This window comes from Solanum dulcamara, chromosome 12 (assembly GCF_947179165.1).
Source record: "Solanum dulcamara chromosome 12, daSolDulc1.2, whole genome shotgun sequence".
Taxonomy (NCBI): Eukaryota; Viridiplantae; Streptophyta; class Magnoliopsida; order Solanales; family Solanaceae; genus Solanum; species Solanum dulcamara.
This window is the reverse complement of record NC_077248.1, coordinates 44,979,127-45,003,142: the sequence shown is the minus strand read 5'-3', so window position 1 is coordinate 45,003,142 and position 24,016 is coordinate 44,979,127. Positions and strand designations below refer to the sequence as shown.

Below are 24,016 nucleotides of genomic sequence, written 5' to 3'. Positions count from 1 at the left end.
TTAGATTTACCTTATCATTTTTCCCGTCTATGTCTATCTTTTATTCTGCACACGAGGGATCTTATACTACCTCTGTATCATTTGGAATACATTACTTCCACATAATCCTTTTTCTCATCTCCAATACGTATTCTCTCCATCCATATTTATTCGTATCATACCAATCATTCCCTAGCACCCATTCCACCTCATTGATCATCCTTCTACAACTTGATTTTTCGTAGTTCCATCACTTTTAGCATTCGTATCTTCGGCTACACATGTCATGACTTATTGTCACACTGTTATATCGCTTTCTTCTTGTTCACTCATTTCAGTTACTCTTTCTTTCCTTGTGCTTTCTATCATTTCCGTTATCACATAACCTTTATTGGAAACTTTCCCTACGGATCTTGATAAGTCTTTTTTTATTCCATTGCTCGCTTTTCCATTTCACACTTAACCTTATATTCTTATTATATGGATCACGTCCCATATTTAGCCACTTCCTCACTAGGCATTACTTATTTTCATAAAGATCCTCGTTATATTTACATCATATCCTGTTCGTATTCTACCCCATAGTATAACACTTCTTAACCTTTTTCACAATTCTTACTATGGGTTACTTACCCTTCTTAGTTAGTCTTATCCTTAATATCTCATATGCTGTCTTATTAATACTTCATATCCATCACAATTCTTTTTCCCTTGTACCTTTGTCTCAATCATACTGTTACTTCCTTTAACTATGTCTCGTCCCAGTTTATCGCTATGTATCAATTCAGTCTGTGCCTTAATATATCATTCTATCCAAATCTACTAGTCTTCTCTAAATCATCTTCTCAGGATCACAAGTCTTTTTCAACTTCATTTTACCCTACTAGTATTGACCTCCTAGTTTCTATTGCCATTAGTTCAGCAATTAACTTATTTCTTGAGGTCATCCATACTAGTGGTTTAGCCAAATTTCATCATTATTGTGGGCACAACCTTTCAAGACATACTACATCCCTGTATCTTATTCTCTTTTTTATTTCTAGGAAAATTTTGGTAGGGTTTCCTCTGTATTTCTTACTATCTCAGCACCTGCACACAGGAAATACCAATAATGCCTCACAGGACAGACATATATACTCATATCATATTATATCGTAGCCACACAAGGTGCCCAATATCAGTATGAAATGATGGACTTACCTCGTATGTCCACTGAACTGCACCTATTACACTTTCCTGTCTACTTTTCCTTCCACTTTTCAACTTTACATGTCAATAGTATTTCCACACCTTACCTTACATATCTCCTTCATGCCTTTGCTTACCTGCATGCTCTGTAACCTCCAATATCGTCAGTTACTTTCTTCTATTGATGTTGTCTTTCTGCTGAAATCACAAGTTAGTATGAGGAATTTCATTCCGTATAACTCGGCTCTATCGCATGATCTTAGATATGAAAGAAGGGTAACATCCTAAATATCCTGTAGCCTCTTATTTATAGATATGGTGCACAACATACTGATAAATAAGACTCTACTAGACACGGTCTGTAGACACTCCAAGGATGAACTGATGTGATACCACTTTTGTCACGACCCAACCCCATAGGCCATGACGGGTGTCCAAGATGGACACTCACGTATACCTCTGTTAATTGTAAGTAAACCTATCGCATGATTATGCATTGGCACAACCTGTCTCCTGAGGGGTCACAACTTATTATTTAGGCAACATAACACATAAGATGATGAGGCTATCATAGCATATGGGGTCGTCCCACTATATATATACACGCAAGCTAATAAGGCTACCATGATGAAGGGAACGTCCCAAAATATGATTCATATGGACATAATCGAACAACCATATATACACAACTCACACATATGTCTATAGACCTCTAAGAGTATTAACGATAACCTATGGCGGGACAGAGCCCCCGCCGTACCCTTGAATGGACATTATACACATTATAAGGCTAGTACCAAAAGCTAGGCTCCGATATAATAGAGCTTTTCCCAAACTGCTGTGTGGAATCTTAAGCTGGCGGATCTCCAAAATGTGCGTCTTTACCTATGGGCATGAAACACAACCCCCTAGAGAATAAGGGATCAGTATGATATATGTACTGAGTATATAAAGTATAACAGGACAACAACTAAAATAGGGATGCAGACAACAAGTGTAATAGTTAACAAATCACTATACTTGCACCTTATGAAATGAGGGCATGTATATCTTCCTCACATACCATACCTGGCACGCTGTCGGACTCGATGCTATAAGTGTATCATTATATTTCATATGCAAGTCTATATAATGTATCCGCCCCTTTGGTAAGGGACTCGGTGAGTAATTATCTTATCATTTATCAGGCTCGGCCCTTCATGGGATGCGGTGAATAATCATTTCATCATTTATCATGCCCAGCCCTTCATGGGATGCAGTGAATAATTATTTCATCATTTATCATGCTCGGCCCTTCATGGGATGCGGTGAATAATCGTTTTATCATTTATCATGCCCGGCCCTTTATGGGACGCAGTGAATAATCATTTTATTATTTATAATGCCCGGCCTTTAATGGAATACGGTGAATAATCATTTTATCTTTTATCATGCCCGACCCTTCATGGGACGCGATGAATGATGTACTAACAGCATGCACGAACAGAGTAGTGAGAAACCATATAAAAGTTAAATCATTATCTGAGACTCCATGAAGTCATCAAGTGAACCATCACTTGGAAACTAGGGTAGGAATCACCTACAATTGGATCATCCTCTTAGACTTAATAACAATCGTAATGAACTATCATTTGAGGATTAGAATAGTAGTCATCTCAAGTATCCTCTAAATGCCCTTGGGGCCATATCAAACAGAGTCTCAGGAATCATAGACATGTATTAAGACTAAGCTAAACAACTTATGGAATCAGAGACATTTTTCATTGTCGAGTCCTTAAGAATAGGAGCCTATGCATCCAATTATTATTTTGCATATAGAAGTCTCAAGGGTGATAGCTCAACTACCTCAAGAGTCTTAACATTCAGAAGTGAATAAGGGTCACGAGTTATACTCGGAGCTTATGAGTAGAATTACCCTCAAGCTCATATCATTCATTACTTAACTTGAAGACATGCCAAAAGAAAGGAGAGATAGGCTTTACATACACTAAATTTCAGCATATAGAAGACTTGAAAGAAATACTCAACTACTGCAGGAATTCTAACATCAAACAGTGGATAAGATTTATGAATCATACTTGGGGTTCTATGAATGGAATTACCCCCACATTTCATATATCCATCACTTGTGGCTAAGACATGCCAAGAGAAAAGAAAGATAGCTTTACATACCTGTTATGGGTTAACTGCATTCAAGCTCACTTCGTTACTCCTTTAACCTATTTAACACTAAAGTAATACTAAGGTTAGTGAAATTCGACTTTCCAGCTTGTAATTCTACCACCAATTACCCATAGGAACCAATTCCTTATTCGCCTTTCTCGACTAGTCTATTAGTTAGTTAGAAGTTAACAGAATTGAGGTAGCATCTTCCCTATAACTTGCCCTATCCGAACTTCCAATTATACCTCCGATTAGTACAGCCATATCAAAACAACAACCAGAAGCCAATACACAATTATTCCACTTCAACATTACATAAAACAAGTCTCAAACAGCCCGCTCAAAACTACGACTCTAAAATACGGTTTTCAATCTTTATTTTGCAAAATCTTAACCACACAAAATGGGACATGATATGGCTGCAACCAGCAGCACTTATACCCATATTTATACATGTTTCCATCCATGAAACACTACAAAACAACTTCCAATACAACCCCACAACAACAACGACACTAGCCAAATTTTAACCCGTTAGAATATCGTCAAAATAGCCCATGTACGGCCTGCAACATCCTTCAGCCATAACGTACATATTTTCACGTCTAAAACTCATATTTACACATCTATAACATTCTTAAACCTTTACCAAAATGTGGGAGAAGAGAATCAAGTCATACCTTGCTGAAAATTGACTTCAGAAGCTCCTTATCGCGACTGATCTTTCATGGCTGTTTGAATCCCTATCTTGCTACCCCAAATAATTAATTTACGCTGTTAATCACCTTAATTTAACCAAGATATACCTTAGATAATTAACTCACGGAGCAGAATTAGAGGGCTTACCTTATTTTGCCCTTAGCTGTCGCTACTCTCTCTTAGTCTCTAGGGTGTCTCTCTTTATTTTTGTTCTAAGTGCTAAAGAATAGGATATGTTCAGCATGTTGTACATATATACACCTCCTTAGGAGGTGACATGTGTTATCCCCTTAGGGTGACACGTGTCCAGCCCCCATTGGGCTACCACACCTATGCATCACTTCCTAGGCTGCCACATGGCAGGTGGGGTCCACCCTAAGCTGCTGCATCACCTACTTGACCCTTAGTAGGTGCATCACCTTCTTTTATGTGTCTTCACCACGTGCTGCCATGTGTCCAAGTAGGTGCATCACGTGCTCACTCTTTTTTTATGGGTTCGTAATCCAGTCTCACTTTAAGAACCTATGTAATCCTTGCTATGTACGTTCATTATGTACTCAAGTAGCTTAAGTATGTAAGACATCCAAGTCGATAGCCTACGCAAGTAAATCAAGTTCCACAACTTGTTATTTGGCCTCCAACTCCTTTCAAATCCTTTCACACCTATTTCCAACTATCACTACTCACGTAGGGCTAGCTTATGCTAAATTTGGGATAGCCTCATCCTCCCTTCCTAGACTTATTTGACAATGTCGTGGGTAACACGGATCACATAGTATCTTTAGAGAAGCTAAATAGATGTTTCCATGTATCAAAAGTACAGGGTATAACAGAAAACTTAGCCCGAGGTACATTGGCCCTTATCAGATCATTTATAAGGTAGGCAAAGTTGCCTATGAGTTGGACCTATCATCTGATTTGGAAGCAGTACATTCAGTTTTTCACGTGTCAATACTCCACAAATGCATATATGACCCTTCCAGAATATTTCCCGTAGATGAGTTCCATGTAACAAAGGAGTTATCCTATGAAGAGAAACCTATCGCCATCTTGGATTGGCAGATTAGAAGGTTGCAAACTAAGGATGTAGCTTCCGTCAAAATATTGTGGCAAAATACAAATAGAGACGAGATGACTTGGGAAGCCAAAAAAGGGATGAAACATAAATATCCGTACTTGTTCCCTATGTCTACAAGTAATCTAAACTCCTAAATTGATTGTATTGGTTAATGCGAGGCCTATGGATGAAAACTATTACAGAGAATTCCCAAAACTCCTTGTGAGACCTTATGAGATTAGTTAACATTCGAGGACGAATGTTCTAAAGGGGGAAGGATGTTATATCCCACATTCTTGGTACATGGAAACATTTATTTAGCTTCTCTAAAGTTACCATGTGATCCATATTATTCATGACATTATCAAATAACTCTAAGGAAGAGAGGATGTAACGCCCCATATTTTGCATAGGCTAGTTCTATATGAGTAGTGATGGTTGGAAAGAGGTTTGGAAGGATTTGAAAGGAATTGGAGGCCAAGTAGTGAGTCATGGTAATCGACCAACTTGAATAAGTTACCGATTTAGATGTCTTACATAATTAAGCTACTTGAGTACATGTCGATCTTAAGTAGCAAGGATCACATAGATTCTTAAAGTAAGATGAGATTACGAACCTACAAAAAAGATTAAGTAGTTAATGCACCTACTTCAAGTAGGTGATGCACCTACTAAAAAAATAGACCCAACCAAGACACGTGGCAGCAGCTGGTAGGTGCATGGATAAGGTGGACCTATAGGAGCTGGACACATGTCACCCTTGGGGTTGGACACGTGTTACCCTTAGGGATGAACACATGTAGTGGCTCGACACATGTCACCCTTAGGGGCCGATACATGTCACTTTTAAAGGTGGTGTATATAGGCTGAATTAGTGACTAAGAACCTCATTTTCTCATCTTAAACTTTAAGAACCTAGAGAGAAAGAAAGAGAGTTTAAGCCATGGCAAGTTTCGTCCATGGCTGAGGCAAGGAGAGAATTCAATTCTTTCTCCGTAAATTAATTCTCTAAGGTATTTTCCGATCAAGTGAATATGATTAATAATGTAAATCAATCATTGGGGCAGCAAAGAGGTTCAACGAGAAGTCCATCAACTTTCAGTTGAGTTGTAGAGCCAAATTGCTAAGGTAGGGTTTCTTATTTCAAATTAGAGTTAATGATGTTGTAATGGAGAGATTAATTTGTATTAAGTGAAGTTGGAGGTAATAAAATTACATAGTTATGGTTAACATTGTAAATGGACAGAATATAAGTTATTCTAGTTGGATTAAAGTTTGGTTAGTGTTGTCGTTATTATAATATCGTATTTAAAGGTAATTTGTATATGTTGAAGGGCTGAAAATATGGTTATAAGTGAGTATAAGTGTTGCCATTTGCACCCACGTTATGCTCCTTCCGTGTGGTTGTGATTTTAGGAAATAAAGATCGAAAACCGTATTTTGATGTCTTGGTTTTGGGTAGGCTGTTTGGAACTTGTATTGAATAATATTGAAGTAATTTTATTATATATGGATTGTGGTTGTTGTTGTTGGTATGGCTGTGCTAATCGAAGGTTAATTGGAAGTTTGGATAGGGCGAGTTATAGGGGAAGTGCTGCCCAATTTCCGTTTACTTCTTAAATAATCAATATACTAGTCGAGAAGTGTGAATGAGGAAATGAGTCCTATAGGTAATTGGTTGTCGATTTAGAAGCTGGAAAGTCGAAGGTTATTCATAATAGTGTTACTTTCGTGTTAAATAGGTTAAAGAGGTAACGAGGCAAGCTTGGTTGCGGTTGATCTATAACAGGTATGTAAAGCCTATCCCTCTTTTCTTTTGGCATGTCTTAGATATAAGTGATATGTGATATGAGTTTTGGGGATAGTTCCATTCATAAGCTCCGAGTATGACTCATGACTCTTATTCACTTATGGATGTTAAAACTCTTAAAGTAGTTGAACTATTGCCCTCGAGCCTTCTATATGTTGAATAGTAATTGGAGGTATAAGCTCTTATTCCTAAGGACTCTACGATGACAAATGTCTCTGATTCCATAAGTTGTTTAGTATTGTCTTGATACATGTCTATGATTCTTGAGGCTCTATTTGATATGATCCCTAATGACATTTAGAGGGTACTTGAGACAATTACTACCCTGATCTTCAAGTTATGGTTCACTTGACTATTCTATTGAGTCTCAGATGATGATTTTATTTGCATATGGTTACTAACTTCTCTACTTGTACATACTATTAATACATCTTTCACCGAGTCCTAGGCCAGGTATGTTATCTTGCACATCTTCACTACATCTTCACTGAGTCCCTCACTAGAGGACCAGGTATGATATGATATATGTATATGGTGATATGATGATGAAATGATATGGTTATGGCACTGAGTCCCATAATAGGCCGAGTACGGCATAAGTGTACACTACTCTATTCATCGAGCCCCTCACTAGAGGGTCGGGTACATTATATATATACATATGATGATATCATGACATAATTATGATGCCGAGTCCTAAATGGGATGGGTACGGTATATGATGATGATATACATGACTTCACTTTATAAGATACAAGTACAGTAATTTATTAATTATTATACTTATCTCCTAGATCCTTATTTCAGATGTAATCCCCTTTGTGGTATTTTATGCTTTATATACTCAGTACCAACTCTGTGCTGACCCTCTCTCTTCGGGGGGTCTATGTTTTATGCCCGCAGGTATAGACTTGTATTTTGGGGATCCGCCAGCTTAGAATTTCCACTCAGCAATTTTAGAAGTGCTCCATTATGCTAGAGCCCAGATTTTTTAGTACTGATCTTTTGATGTATATATTCATTCATTCAGGGGTAAGGCGGGGGCCCTATCCCTCTATATGATACCGTTGACACTCTTAGAGGTCTGTAGACATATGTGTATGTGGGTTGTATGTAAGTTTTATTGAGTTGCATCTATACAATATTGTGAATGTTAATATGTAATGGAAGCCTTGTTGGCTTGCGTGCCCTTTTATGATATAAGTAGTGGTGACTCCTCAGAAGACAAGTGATAGGGCTATATGTAAATGAAGATGTATGACCCATTGGGGTTCTTATGTAAGTTAGTATACTATTCGTAGTTCAGATTGACTACATCCAATAGGTATGGATACGGGTGTCCAGGTCGTACCCCAGTTGCGGCCTACGGGGTTGGGTCATGACAGAATCAGCCCATAGAATGACACTGTTGGGGCACTCTTGCAATGCTTTAGCCATCAGAACATCAGCTTCCCTTTTGTAGTCATGCCTAGATTCAGCCTACACAACTGCAAGCCATACCTCATGGTTTTGAGGATTCCTCTTCCTGGCCATGGTAAGAACTGCTTGAGCTTTGCTTAGCCATTCATCTTCTCCTCTAGAGAAGCAAAGGATAGCCAAAGGGGTATTATACAATTGGGGAAATTCTTCATGCCAGATTCAAATGCATCCTTTGCCTTGTTAGAATTACTAAGTCTTTCTTCCAACTATGCCAACATCAACAAAAGTTTGAAAAATAAGGGGAAGCACCTCAATGCTTCATCCAGTAATCTCCTCTCCTCATCCACATTTCCAAGCTATCTCTCCATAATGACAGACTTCATCCAGACCCATTCCAAGCCTCCCCTTTCATGTGCCTTAGCAAGAAGTTTCCTTGCCCTCTCTGTCTCACGACTCTCAAACTCTAGCTTGAAAGTAGCAAGCCATATCTCCTCAGAGTCAGGAATTGCAGCAAATGCTTCCTCTAGAATTGTTCGAGCTGCAGGAACATCACCAGCAAGCCACTTCTCCTTGGCACTCATCAACCATAGAATCTCAGCCTTTGGAATATAGGTAACTACTTTTCGAAGCAATGCATCAAGCGATTCCCTGGTGCCATGACTTTTCTCGAGCTGTGCAGCTTTAAGCCAGATGCTTTTCTTAGTTCTAAATATAGTAAGAACATGTGCATAAATATATTTTGTTGTTTCAATAAAACCCCTTTTCTTGCACTTCTCAGCATCTGCAACCTAGCTCCTCTTCTTATATTCTTCCTCAACACCAACCCCAACAGTGTTATTTATAATAACTTGGAAAGTCCCAAGAGAACCGACTCTTTCATATCCTTCGGCCTCCTTCATCCAAGCCTCCCTATTAATTTCCAAACCTTCTCTCTTCAAAGCCCTGATTGCCCTTTCAATAATTTTCCCAACTGAAGCAGTAATCCCATCGGCTTCTTCAAGTCTAGCTGCAGTTATCCAGATGGCAGGCTCTTTAGGCAGCTTTTCTATAGCCTTGTTAAGTACCTTCTTAGCATTTTCATAAGTTTCCAACTTAGCAAGAGAAAGCCACGGCTCCACATGCAATGGACAACATTCCACAGCCCTTTGAAGCAAAAGTCTAGCATCTTCTTCATTGGCCAACTCCACAACAGCTTTCCACAACCTCACTGAAATGGGGATATACTCTAGAACATTCCTCAACACATGGGTCTTATTTGTCGTATCATCCTCCAACTTTGAAGCCTGCATCCACAACTTGACTGAATTAGGATTTGCTTTAACACCTTGAGCAATCACTACCTTAGCCTCAAGGGGGATTGCCAAACGACATACCTCCGACTAGTCATCCTCATTCTTAGGAAACTTTTCACAACCTTTCTTTATCAACTGTCTTGCTACCTGCATCTTCCCTGCAACCTTCTCCAATCTAGTAGATGCTATCCAATTAGGAGGATGCTTTAGATTCGTCTGAGTAATCGACTTAAGCAATAATCGAGCCTTCTTTATATCATAAATCTCAGCATCGCTAGTAATCTTCATACTCTTCAAATAAGTCAAGTACCCTTAGGATCCATAATAGTTTGCCCAGTAACAGAGTCCAAAATCCTATCCAACCCCACTGACAACACAGTTCCTCTCCCTTCACCCACCGCAGTCAAATATGCAACTGGCGTCTCTGAAGAGGGTGTCTTCATGTCATCAACTATCCTGCTCCTCGGATTTAATGCAGTTACATGCTCTTTCTCATGCCTAGCATTCTCCAAAAGGGTATCAAGAACAGGAACAAAACTCTCAAACCTCCTCTTCTTGTTTCACAATGAATAATCCCCTATTTCAGGTATACTATCCCACTCATCACTTGACAATGTATACAATTTTCGGATTTAAAGCTTGATACTTTTCAATTTCTTGCTTTAACCTGGCTTCTCTCCTATCTTTACTCCTAGAATCCATCTTCTGATCAATAGATTCCCAAATAGCATCAGCTTCTTTACCATCTTTATCATACTCAACAGATACAAACAACCCCACATCATTACTTTCAAATTCATTGAATTTCTGGTTCTCATCATACCCCATTTCCTCAGCATCATCCTCTTCATCTTCCTCCCCTGCACCCTTTCCATGGCCACGTCCAACTCTAGTTGCCGGTGCACTACCAACAGCTGAACAATTAGGGAGGTCAAGAGTAGCACGGGCCGGTCCAATATTAGAACAGGTCATGAAACCTGTGGCACCATGAACTAACCCAGCAACATAATTTGAGGGCGGTCTAATGCTAAGGAATTTGAGTTGGGCTTTCGATGCCTCGGGAGATTGCATACCTCCGAGAAGAGGAATGTACAGGGTTAGAGTCGAATTAGGGGAAATCCCTAGATTGGATAAGGGTGCTTCAAAATCCAAGAGACGCCGTCAGGATGAATAGAGTCGTTGTTGAGTGATTGGGATATGGAACTTTAGATAGATTTCTAAGGTTAGGGTTTGAAGAGAAGTTACAGAAGGTAATAACTCACAACATATACCATATGAGCATTAGAAATTGAAGAAACTGAAAAGTCTAAAGGTTGCAAGAGAGCATTAATGAGATATGATGGCTGTCGCATAGTATTTATTGAATTGACTGCTACAATCAACTAAATCACCATTATTTGCATCGATTTACTACTAGCCTAACGCATGGGAAAAAATATTTGGTTCATTTGTTGCAACTTGTTTGGAATATGAGGCAATATATATATAACAAGTTGGAACATTTGAGTCATCTGGTGCAACTATTTAGTCACAAGTACCAACATATCGCTGTTATGTTGAAACAATTGACGCTACATTTACAACATAAGTATCAAGGAAGTGGAAGTGGAGAAGTGAAACCATGTAAATATTATACAGTGTAATACGTGTCTCATTCGTTAAACAAATAAATGAGCGGGATTTTGTATATTTTTATTGGGTCGATGAAACTTTAAAAATAAGTACAAATTTTTTAGTTAGTTAATAAAAATATAATATTTATATTATATATTTCTAACATTTAAATTAAGAATAATAACTATGTTTAGCCTCTTTTATATTCATTGTATGTTATATATTGTGAGTAAAATGTTGCAATATTTCTGACATCAGTGGTAACATATAATTCACAACAGCATTAAAAAATAATTTTTTTTTAAAAAAATGATATGAAAAGTCTAAAGTTGCAGGGTATCAGTAACGTGATGGGACAACAACATCAGAGCAATTATTAAACTCACTGCCACAAGCAATTGACTACATCAAGGCCATTATTAAACTCACTGCCACAAGCAATTGACTATGTGGTCATCAGCTGCAGATTGATTAGCATACATGGCAACATATAGATCACAAGTTGCGATGTTTGAGTAATCTGGTGCAACCTATTAATCACTAGTTGCAACGTGTTCATGATATGTTGGGACATTTGACTAAATAACTACAGCATATTAAGGAAAAGGGGTGTAATTTCCTATATATATATATATATATATATATATATATATATATATTAAAAATAACAAAGCTGCATATGTATTTATCATCTATATTATCATATCAATAAAGATATAATTGTATACTAGTACAGTACCCAGATTATGATCCTCGTATATAATGAACAAATAAATTTCATTTCTTGTTTACTTTAGTGAAAATAAACTAGCAAACAGTAAAAATTATCATATATAACTTCAAATTTTAACAGTAAGGACAGTAGCGAAAGGTCTACGGATACAATCAATTTCAACGTCATGATCTCTAAGAATAACAATGAAAATCTACATGTTCATAGTCACTATTTTCACTACCAAGCTAGTCTCGCTTCTTGCGAACATGAGGATGTACATGCTGAATTGTGCAATATTTGGGCCTTTGTTCTAATAAAATATTGATCACTTTCTATATTTTTTCAAAATAATAATATTAGTAAGTGTGAATTTAAACATATAAAAATAATTTCTTTGTAATAGTTAATTTACATTTAATATTACTAATGCATAATATAGTATATCACTAATCAATGTTATTGGACGTTCATAAGTGATTTGTATAATAATATTTTTTGAATATACGTGTTTATAAATATTCAAATTTGATGACATTATATTGTTCCAAATGAATTGATCAAGTTGATGGAAATTATTGTAGTTAAACTAATTTGGTTACAAACAATGTTATAATTGCAGCATCCCACATAGTCTTTGAATACTATATTTGATGATTTAATATTCTATTAATTAGCAGCATGTCACACGTATTTTGTAACTTTGAGTTCAATTAGGCAACATTTCTGTCATAATTTGGAATATATAATGCAGCAGATCATAGAAAGAAAATGATACGGATTGAGGTCATGCATTATAGTAATGTGACGGTTACGGCAGCCAATTTATTGCACTGACACATACTTGCAATTGATTGACAAAAGTTATCGTCATTTGCATCGGCTAGATACATTCTTAATGCTTGAGGGGGAAAATATTTGGTGCATTTGTTTTACATAGGTGGCAACATATTGTTGCAATTTGTTGGACATAGGTGGCAACATATAGAACACAGGTTGCGATAATTGTAATATAAAAGTGAACTTTCGATGATCGTTTCGATTACGCAATACAATGAATTCATGATCTCTCATCAATAATAAGTTAATTAATTGTGTTCAAATATAAACGTGAACTTCCCATGATATCTTCAATTACACAATACAATAAATTCATGATCTCTCCCTAACAATAAGACAATTCATTATGTTGACATATAAGCGTGAACTTCTGTTAATCGTTTCGATTATGCAAAACAATGAAGTCATGATCTCTCATCAAGAATAAGTCAATTTATTGTGTTGAATATAACTGTGAGCTTATGTTAATTATTTCGATTATGCAATACAATAAAATCATTATCTCGCCTCAATAATAGTTCAATTCATTGTGTTGAATATAACTATGAACTTATAATAATCTTTTTGATTACACAAAATAATTAATTCATGATGTCTCCTCAACAATAAGTCCATTCATTACATTGACATATAAATGTGATCTTTTGTTAATCACTTCGTTTATGTAGTACAATAAATTCATGGTCTCTCTTCAATAATAAATTAATTCATTATTTTGACATATAAATATGAACTTATGATAATTGCTTCAATTACGCAATACAATGAATTCATTCTCTCTCTTCAACAATAAGTCAATTAATTATGTTGAGATATAAATGGAAACTTCCAATGATTATTTCGATTACGCAATACATTGAATTCATTATCTATTATCAACTATAAGTCAATTCATTCTGTTGAATATAATTGTGAACTTCTGTTAATTGTTTCGATTACACAATACAATTAAATCATTATCTCTCATCTATAATAGTTCAATTCATTGTGTTGAATATAACTGTGAACTTATATTAATCATTTCGATTACAAAATATAATGAATTCATGATATCTCCTCAAAAATAAGTCAATTCATTATGTTGACTTATAAACGTGAACTTCTGTTAATCGCTTTGTTTATGCAATAAAATGAATTCATGATCTCTCCTCAATAATAAGTCAATTCATTATGTTGATATATAAAGGTGAACTTATGATAATCGCATCGATTACGCAATATAATGAATTCATGATCTTTCCTCAATAGTAAATCAATTCATTAAGTTGACATATAAATGTGATTGCGCAATACAATGAATTAATGATCTCTCATCACGAATAACTTAATTAATTGTGTTGAGATATAAATGTGAACTTCTATTAATCATTTCGATTGCTCATTACAATGAAGTCATGATCTCTCATCAACAATAAGTCAATTAATTGTGTTGACATATAAACATGAACTTCCGATAATACATTCGATTATGGAATACATTGAATTCATGATCTCTCATCAAATACAAGTCAATTCATTCTGTTGAATATAATTGTGAACTTCTATTAATCTTTTCGATTATGCAATACAATGAATTCATGATCTCTCCTCAACAATAACTCAATTCATTATGCTGAGATATAAACAGGAACTTCCGATGATCATTCTGATTACGCAATACATTGAATTCATGATCTTTCATTAACTATAAGTCAATTCATTTTGTTGAATATAACTGTGAATTTATGTTAATTGTTTTGATTACGCAACACAATGAAATCACTATCTCTCCTCAAATTAATTGTGTTGAGATATAAACGTGAACTTTCAACAATATCTTCGATCACCTATTTAATATTTTTATTTTTGAAGTATCTTTCGGTGGAAACTTTTGAATTCTAATTTAAATTTTCGATGGTGGGAAATTGTAAAAATTTTCAAAAAATATACATATGTATTAAGAAGGCCAACTCTTGATTATTTCTATAAATATCACAACTCCTTTTTTAAAATAAGATAAAACCTTCACAAACTATCACGACCCAAATCCGGGTGTGATGGCACTCATCTCAACCCACCGAGATGAGTCAGCCTAATAACCAATGGAAAGTAAATGCGGAAGTAATTGAGATAAAGCAAGGTTTAACTTAGTCAAAAATAAATAAATAATCTCACAATCCCCCAAGACTGGTTGTCACGTGTACAAGCCACTAATACATTACCAAAGTACGAAAAAGAATACAGTCACAATGTCTTTGTCTCTAGAATAAGACTAAAACATAATAAAAGAGTAAGAGGTGTCCGCTAGATGGATGTAACAGCTACCTCAATACTCGAGATGATAGCCTCAGACGTGGTAGAGAACACTAAGAGATCAAGAAGGTCCGGGATCACAACCTACACAAGTGTAGAAGCAAGGGGTGAGTACCAAACAACATGGTACTCAGCAAGTGGATAACTAAAACTAAGCAAAGCTCAATAAATACAAGTACTCCTATCCTCCCAACCGAACCTCCTTAACTACAACCTGCATAAAATCAGCCCAACTCTCCACTTGTACAATAATAACAGTAATACAGTCCACAAATACTCATCAATAGTTTCATCAATGAATCATATCAAGTCAAGTTCAGCATATACAGAATAATAAAGGGGTAAACACGAATTCACAAATATCAACAAAATGCGATGAAATGCAATGAGATGATGCATGTCTGTCCTATCGGTACACATCCGCTGAATTACAGTCCAGAACCCATGGGGAACATTTCTGTCCATGTAACCTGCCACGAAACGTGTGGCCCATCCCCTCAACATATATATCTTGCCACGGAGCATGTGGCCCGACCCCTTTTATTTCATAATACTTGCCACGGAGCGTGTGGCCCGATCCCTTTGTTTTATAATACCTGCCACGGAGCGTGTGGCCCGACCCCTTTGTTTCATAATACCTGCCATGGAGCGTGTGGCCCGACCCCTTTGTTTCATATCATTTTCAGTCTCAACACAATATGTCAGAACCGATGCAATCAATTCATGTTCATATAATTCACGATAATAACATGACAATAATAATATTTTTTCCTATCTCACATCAACATAGTCATTTCACATGTCCAAAATAAATCCACAATCACAACATATCAATTCCACCAATACATGTCATTAGATCATCATTTTATACCCCTCATCTTCATTTTTAAGGCCAATCATATAGTCAATAACCAGTCTAATTCTCATTACTCCCTCGTACACATAACACGGAAATACAAGCATCTACAAGCTTAAACTAAGGTTTAAAAATTCACTTGCCTTAATTAATCAAGCAATTACTCCGGTACTTGAGCCTTTCCTTTTCGTTGGGCCTCTAAATAAGTATAATCTAATCAAATAAATAACCACAATAAGATTTTGAAACTAACAACATCCATATTATTATATGTCTAGCCTAGACCCAAAACCTACCCAAATCTATAATCAAGTTCCTAATGTTGATGTCAAATAACATTTCAACTCTCATATTTTCAATTTTAAGCCTAGGGTTAGGTTTTAATTTCCCCAATATCATAAATTTAATGGAATTCATAAAATATAATATACCTAATATTTAATTATCTACCTCAATATATCAAAATTTGGGAACTAACTCATTCTATGTCATTGAAGTCAAATCTGAAATTTTCTTTTCGATTATGTCCACTCATAATAAAATAAACTCACATGTCCAATTTCAGCTAAAACGGATCATTATTCGACCCCCAAATCACGATTTTATATGAAGAACCCTAGAGTCATATTTTCTTATTTCAGCATTGTTTCTCCACCAATATATCCTAAAAATATGTTCATAATCATATGAAAATTTAATGGAAAGGATGAGAATAATTACCTTGATGTTTTAGAATGAAAATCCCTATTTTTCTCTTCTCATTTATTTTTCTTTTCCCCTTTCTTTTCTTTCTTCCTCCGTATTTCTTTTTCCAATTTTTTTTCCTTTTCGTCGGCCGCTGTTCTCTTGTTTTTTTCTCATTACATCTGATGGCATTAGGCCATCAGATTATATATATATATAATTCTTTTTTTTTCTTTTCTTTTATTATTTTCTTTTTCTTTTTCCAAACTAATTATGTATTAAAATTTACAAACCCTACTAACTTATTTTAATAAATATAAGAAAAGTGATATAGGGTATTAAATAAATTAACACTTTAGCCCATCAATTAAATTAATTCTCTAAAATTATCCCTCAACTAATTAACCAAAGTTATCGAATAGTCCAAATAACCCATTAAAATTTTAAGGGAAGGGTCTCATATGAAAGGAGGAGGACTCATTCTCAAAATGACCTAATGGGTCATTACACAAACACTCCTTATATCCTAAATATGGAAGCCTTCACACCGATCACGACATTCTCTGTCCAACATTCTTGATTTCTCTAGAAAAAATGTATGCCAACCATGACGGAGTGGTAACATATTACCTTTCATTGAAATATTTTTTTTCATATTTTGTTAAGTTAATTATACACTTACATTAATATTTTTGTCTTCATAGTGGTTGCCTCTATCTGTTAGCCAATTTATCCCCTCATACACAATGATCGTAACAATCAATCATGTAGTTCCTGAAGGAACTGAAGACGGCTGTTATATTTGGATAGAATATTATGTTACTGTCGGTCAGTACGAAGGAAATAATCGACAGAAGATAACAAATGGATGGAGTCATTTCGTTCATAGTGTAGGTTTACATCAAGGAGATGTTTTGGAAGTTGAACTCTTCCATAGTTGTGCATCTTGTATAGCAATAGCTGTTTGTAAACTCCCGCTCTTTACGTTGAATGAAAAGATGGAAAAATAGTGTTTTGTCGTTCCTAAATATATATATATATATATATATATATATATATATTTCATGTGGTTTTATATCATGCTTTATTTTATGTTTTAAAATTTAAAGCTTATTGTGTTAATTGTTTTTTTTTTGAATTCAAATCTTTCTTGTTCTTGTTTTCTGCAGTCTGTTTTTTTCAACAATAAATGGAAGCGTCAAGGTTTGTTTATTGAGTTTTAAAACAGTAAAACTTGTCACAGTAAAGGAAAGAAAGAAAATGTATCTATAAATTCACGTCTCTCAAAATACACAAGTCAATGACTCTAAATACAAGTAAAAAATAAGGTCACGTGCCTTGGGCTATAAATATTTTCACTCACTCAACCCTCCTCATTTTTAATTTTAATTATATGTCAACTTTACATAGGGAAATCTCAAATCTCTACATGTCTCCTCTAAATAATTCTCGTGTTATACGTCGAAGAAGGTTGAACACCATCTGGGAGATCGAACTATTAAAGGATGAAGTAAAGCACCTTAATGATATTGTTGTAGATATGAAGCGTGAACTATGTGTCCTACATTATTGTTTTCTTGCCTTACTTCATGAGGTTAGCTATTACACCAAAGACGATGGTCTGGCTGGTGCCGGCGGTGTAGATGCTTAGTGAAGTAGTTTTTTTATTTGTTTTTATATATTTATTTTCCTTTTTAATTTAAAAAATGCATTATGTTTATATTACCAACATTTATTATGAATTAATGTTGTTTTGTATTATGTTTTTTGTCTTATTGAATTTATTTTTATTCATATACTTAAAACAACATAAATTATGATTCTGTGATCTTACAATACTCAGCGTTCTTTTAGACTTATTTGAGTAGATGCAGAAACAAAATAACAATATAAACTTAGGGGGGAGTGGAAGTGAACAGTGACTATTTCGGGTTCCCACAACATATGTTTGGTAATGGAGGTAGGAAATAGTGAACATCATCTCACATTAATAAAAGTGCATTAAAAGAAGGGAAACAAATCTCTATAGGTCTATTCAATACAATATCTACCTTTTAGTTAGATTGAACACTTCACCTCTCAAAAAGAAAGAAAGTTGAATACAACCCAAAAATAACTCTTCAAATTGGACCCCTCGGCCTCCCAAATGCTCTTTACCAGCAATATTATCTACATCTAAAAACATAATACCATGTCTTCCCAATCTAACGAAAATTACTGTGTTCGTAGAAGACGATTTGTTATCATCTGGAAGATTGAGCTCCTAAAGACTGAAGTAAAGGACCTAAATTATACCATACATTCAATTAGGCGTGAAATGATGATGTTGAATAATTATTTTATTATTTTGGCTAACCAGATTAAGAACTCCACTGAAGAGGGTGGCGTCAGTGGTGGTGCCCCGTGGTGTGAGGGTGCCGATGGTAGTGTCTGTGGCAGTGCGAATGACGTTGCACCATGTGATAATGTTGTTGTTGATGCTAATGATGTTGTTTAGATTTTTTCCTAGGTTATGTTGCATCGGTTTTTATTTTTAATTTCAATTATGTATTTGTTGCTTTTAATCTTTTGTTATTGCATGTTTTTATTTATTTTCTTAAAGTTTTTGAATTTTATTTTGTTAAATTAAAATTCAAATCAACAAAAGTTTGTTCAACTCATCATAGCAATGTAAATGAAGGAAAAAATGAAAATTAAGGAAAAATTACGACCACAAGAATTAAGAAAAGACAAAGTGAATATTTCTCTTTCCAAGCCGCCTCGAGCCCATAACCAAAGAAAATTAACATCAAATACTTGAGATTTATTCAGAGTTTATCTTTCCAAAATATATATGTTGCGTGTATGGATATGTTGGCCCAATTTTGGCTCTTTTACTCGTATACATATTCTTTCTTCATTATTGTTTTCCAACAAATTTATCATAACAATTTTTTTGTAAAGTAAATTTAATGTAATTAATGTTATTTAAATAAATAATTCAAATTAACAAAAATATGTTGAACTCATCACATAAGAAATGTAAATGAAGGGGAAATGGAAAATTAAGGTTAATTACCAAAAATATTACGACCACAAGAATTAAGAAAGAAAAGTCAATATTTCTCTTCCCTTACAGCCTCGGGCCCATAACCTCACAAAATCAACATCAAGTATTTGACAATACACTTATCTCACAGTTTATCTTCCGATATACTTGCGAGTATGGATATTTTGGGCCAATTTTGGCTCTTTTGGCAGATTACTCGTATACATATTTCTTACATCATAATTTTTCTCAATAAATTTATCGTGACAATTAATTTTGTAAAGTAAATATCGGGTCATTAACGTTGATTACAATAAAGCCAATAATTAACTTTAATTAAAATTAAAATGAGGGGGGAAATTATTTTATTTTACATGCTTCAAATAATTAACTTTGAGTTTGAATTATATTACAACATAATAAATAAATAAATAATCTTGAAAAGAAGGAAACAAATTTTTATAGGTCTTTTCAATATCTTCTAGAAAAGGTAGTGTTAGTAGGTGTAATGATGAACAATTAGTGTACTTATAACTTAACCAAAAGAAATAAATATATTGCGTGTATGGATATTTTGGCCCAATTTTGGCTCTTTTAATCGTATACATATTCTTTCTTACTTCATTATTTTTTTTCAACAAATTTGTCATAACAATTTTTTTTGTAAAGTAAATATCGTGTAATTAACGTTATTTAAATAAATAATTCAAATTAACAAAAATATGTTGAACTCATCACATAAGAAATGTAAATGAAGGGGAAAATGAAAAATTAATGTTAATTACTGTCACGCCCCGAGAGGGTACCCTAGGCATGACCGGCACTCACAGACCATCTCTGGCCTCCGATAGAACCACTTGGTCTCATCACTCATTCATTCATCAGTGAAAGACTTAAGTGAAAATAAGAATACTTATTTTGGTTCGCCATCATCAACATCAAATGAAAGAAATAATCCTTAAAAGAAGTAGTTTCAAAGGAGAACTACTCCAATTACATCATCAAACTCTGTCTATGAAGCCTCTGACACTATTAGACGGTGCCAATGACATGTCCATGGCTACCTAAAAAGAAACATAATACTCAATAATAATATAAGGATAAAGAGTTCCTCCGAATACAAGAAGGACTCACCAAATAGTTGGAAATTAATGATCTTCAACAATGCGCCTGTTGAACACCTGTAGCTGCATCATAAAATGATGCAGATCAAATAACGTCAGTACATAGAATGTAGAGTATGTAAAATGGCAGGAAAGTAAGGACAGATATCAAGAAACTTCTCTCAGGAAGGCTCGGCTCAGAACTCAACATCATCTCAACATCAATATGTAATGCAAGTTTAAAAATAATAATAATAAGCAGTGCTTACTCAGTTGAGAGTTTCTCTAACTGACAACCATCACTTATGAGCTAGTGATGATATAAAGAAGCGATGTCGTTGTCACATCCATCCAATACCTTGCCAAGGTAAAGGACATCACCATCTTGGATCCAATCATCAGTCCTCTTTTTGGGACTTAAGAGGCATAGCCTCCATCCTACGCTGGCTACGTAGTTCTGGGGTTTGAGTCAATTAAACTCTTATCCAACTCGGTGCTCAATACTACTCCCAAAACATATTCTCATATTAACCTTATCATCTAGTCTCATTAGACTTCAATCTAAAACATCAAACTCATCTCAATGCATCATCATCATTATTACCTCTTCATCAAATTATTATACTTCAAAACATCTTACTCAAAACATCATTTAACCTAAAGAATCAAATTCATTTAAACTCAATTCTTTTGCTCTTTCAAAACTTAATAAAATACATATATAGTATTAATTCAAATCACTCTTTTTGTCAATGAATATTAAAAGACAACATCTTTACTCAAAACATGCATAAAAAATATTCATGAACATCAAATCAATTAGGGTTCATGGAAAAGTAGCCACGAATAATAATTCCAATAATATGAGAGACAAAAATAATAATAATCTCAATGCATAAATATATCTAACTCAATAAAAGAAGAATTAACTCATTTAGAATTCAAAAATTAGGGTAAAACTCAATGATAACTCAATTACGATGAATTTAAATATTGGGCGCATGGACAAACTCAATCCAATGCTATGAATAGCCTCACATACCTGAAATTCGAAGCTTTACTCCAAATTGAAGATTTCAATGACCACTCTTGAACTCCTAGCCTTTTCTCCTCGTCGAAGCATTTTGTGTACTACCCAGAGTATAAGAATCACCGAAATAGTATTTCTACACTACTAAAAACTAAAACTATATTTGAGAATGAGTAAAGAAGTGTATAGAGAGAAGAGTTGCTTGACAAAGCTTGATGAATAAAATAAAAAAATAAGGTGAGTATTTATAAGTGTGGAGGAGGGACCTAACAATAAATAAAAATAATTATAAAGGATGATCTTGAAAATTCAATGGAGGATTGTGATCTCATGGATGATGTCAAATGGAGGACTATTGATGACATGGTGATGTCAAATGGATCCAGATCTTTCCATGGTTGGTGAGATGAACCTTCTTTTAACATAATACCCTTTTTCCAAGCTGCGTTTGAACAAGATAACTTCCTAATTAGGATTTGGTGTCTCATATGAATTGTAGATCTAGAAGAATACTTTCATGTCATTCAAGAATCAACCAATTTGAAGCATCTTATCGTGATATATGAGTTTTCTTCTACAAATACTTCATTTCGTCACAGCACCATGTGTTGTAAAAATTAATTTATTTGACCTATGTATCCTCCAAATCTTAAGATATGTCTTCAAGAAAGTTATAGGTAATACCGTTGGGATTATTTAGAAATTTGAATCACCTAATGTGGACTATTCTATGAAATATTATGCCCAAAATGTATAAACAACATCATTTTCGTCGAGATTGAAACACCATATACAACATTTTAGGGGGTGTTATAATTACCAAAAAAATTACGACCACAAGAATTAAAAAAAGAAAAATTAATATTTCTCTTCCCTCACCGCCTCGGGCCCATAACCTCACAAAATTAACATCAAATATTTAACAATACACTTATCTCACAGTTTATCTTCTGATGTACTTGCCTGTATAGATATTTTGGGCCAATTTTGGCTCTTTTGGCTCGTTAGTCGTATACATATTTCTTACTTCATAATTTTTCTCAACAAATTTGTCGTAACAATTAATTTTGTAAAGTAAATATTGGGTCATTAACGTTGATTATAATAAAGTAAATAATTAATGTTAATTAAAATTAAAAGGAGGGAAACAAAATTATTTTATTTTACATACTTCAAATAATTAACTTTGAGTTAGAATTATATTACAACATAATAAATGTCTTGAAAAGAAGGAAACAAATCTTTATAGGTCTTTCCAATATCTTCTAGGAAAGGTGTAATGATGAACAATTAGTGTAGTTATAACATAAACAAATAAAATATAATTCGATTCCATCGTTTTTCTTCATTTATATCGGCGAAAATTAATTAATTTTACTTTACGTAATGTCATACATTTTACGTTGAATTAGAATTAATACACCTCTCCTCTAAATCTAATAAATATGTATCTAAATTATCAAAATTAAAATAAATATATATATATATATATATATATAATATACAACCAGTATTTTTATAATTTTGTCTATAAATTTTGACTCCAACTTCTCCTCACAACCATTCCTAAGAACCACATTTTATAATCCATTCCTCTCTCTTTTCTCAAAATATATCGACCTCATGTTTACGAAAAATAACTCCTCGCCAACTCACAGCCTCTCCGGAGGTTGTAGAGAAGCTCTATTACTAGAAACAGGATGCATGTGAGTCGTTGGAGGAGAAAATGCACGAGCTTTTGATAAGGTTCATTCAGTGGAAGGGTAAGAATTGGAATGAGATGGTTCTCTTGGACAACACATTTCCCTTGACCCAAATATTCGAAGCCTTTTAGAAAGTCGTGAAGAAATATCCTAACATCGACTTCAAATATGAGGTTGATAGACTGAAAAATTCCTCTGCTAATGCAGTGCACCACATTTCGGACGACAACGACTCCATTAGTGAGCCCAAGAAAAAGAATTGCCAAAGATCACTGTTGATGTAGGTTTGTGCAATAGTGTCGTCCGTAATGCAGTGCACTTTGCAGTGAAATTGTAAGATATTTGGATGTCATTTTGTTTACTTCATGCATAGGTGTGCATGTTTTTTGTTATTGTTCTTAATAAAATCGTATTTACCTTGGTCAAGTCACCAAACAAATTTACGACACTTCTTACTAAAAATCATATTGCCGAAAATAACTGATGCAATAAATTCACTCTCATATGTTGCCACGTAACACTCATATGTCGAAACATAAGATTTAAA

At 34.5% G+C, this 24,016-nt stretch overlaps 1 pseudogene; it reads right to left on the bottom strand.

The window, feature by feature from the left end:
- LOC129875734 (protein STABILIZED1-like) overlaps window positions 1-10,678 on the bottom strand; it is a 38,046-nt pseudogene extending 27,368 nt beyond the window's left edge.
- Window positions 10,679-24,016: the final 13,338 nt, after the last annotated feature.